The sequence below is a fragment of the Penaeus monodon genome, chromosome 31 (assembly GCF_015228065.2).
Source record: "Penaeus monodon isolate SGIC_2016 chromosome 31, NSTDA_Pmon_1, whole genome shotgun sequence".
NCBI classification, from domain to species: Eukaryota; Metazoa; Arthropoda; class Malacostraca; order Decapoda; family Penaeidae; genus Penaeus; species Penaeus monodon.
The window spans coordinates 4212372-4213621 of record NC_051416.1 but is presented as its reverse complement, the minus strand read 5'-3'; the positions used below and the strand labels follow the sequence as shown (position 1 = coordinate 4213621).

Genomic DNA, 1250 nt, shown 5'->3' with positions numbered 1-1250 from the left:
AATAATGCACCAGTAAGCCAAGCAGATGATTATGTATAGTTGGTTTAGTCCTGACTTCGAAGGAGAAACTAAGGCGACTGTGAAGTAAAGAATTTTTGTGGATTCATTAAAGGACTATTATACTGGTCAGTAATTTGTTAAGTAAGGTAAAGGCGATTTTTCAATACCATTAATAAGGAATTCTGGGTAAATCTTCGTTATGGGGGATGTGATAGCACTGAATTGTATGTTTGTAAAAATGCTACACTTGACCTAAAGAGGCTTTCAAATATCTTTTAATAAATGCAATCACTTAAACACGTCTTTCTTTAAAAACCCTTATACACATAATATAAATTACGAGTACGAGATCATTCATCAAGTCGGCCAACAAATGCTTGTATAATGGACATGAAAAAAAGTCGTATATAATGAAAATGACATTAGTAATTTACATTCATTTCCAACCTGCTCATCAACTAAGTAGAGAGAAACTGCAATCAGTAAAATCACAAGAACAAATCTTTAAATTGCTTTTCTTTAACGCTGCATTAAATAAAAAAAGGATAAAGATTGTTCAAATGCTTGACGTTAATCATTGACATGAGTGAGTAACCTATTTTGACGCCTGGTGTACCTGTGATTCACCTTTATTGATTACCTATTAATCAGAGGCAAAGGTAGAGTTGTCGCTTCTCTCCACCATGCTTAATTCCAGGGCTTTTTATTTCAAAAACGAATTGTAAGCCTTCAATAGCGAATGGCATTTAAAGTATATAAATCGCTTTACCGTCTACTTGAATCTTTAGTTTTTGTTGGCCATATTGCAGACGGGTGATTATTAAAGATGTGGGAACATAAATAGGCCGTTGCAGAGGTTCGGCGATCAGATACGAGTATCATAAACTCAATGTCAATAGAGGCCACATGATTTTTTTCAGTGTGTGATATCTAAAATGTCTAAATCACTTCTTTTGATAATCCTTCTTTCTTGATTATTTTTTTAATAGTAATTTCGTATAAAAAAAAGTACTACGAAGCTCAAACCGAAACACAGGCGATGGTCTCAGTTTTCGGTCAGCACGTCTTTCATGGAATTTGAAAAGCCTTTTGTCATTTTCATCACCTCCACCCCTACAGAGATAGACCAACCCTCGCAAAAAAAGAAACAGAAAGTTATGTTAAGTGAGATAAGCTTTCCAGACCGGCGTACGATAGGTAGGCAAGACCCGCGGAAGGAAACGCTCGGCGACACACTTATAGATCGACTC

The 1250-nt window shown here is 35.7% G+C and overlaps 1 protein-coding gene across 1 annotated transcript in view; it reads left to right on the top strand.

Moving 5' to 3' along the window:
• Positions 1 to 297, top strand: part of LOC119593005 (E3 ubiquitin-protein ligase XIAP-like) — a gene marked incomplete in the record, with an annotated part of 20959 nt that extends 20662 nt beyond the window's left edge. The window contains 1 exon segment of the mRNA XM_037941895.1: positions 1 to 297.
• Positions 298 to 1250: the final 953 nt, after the last annotated feature.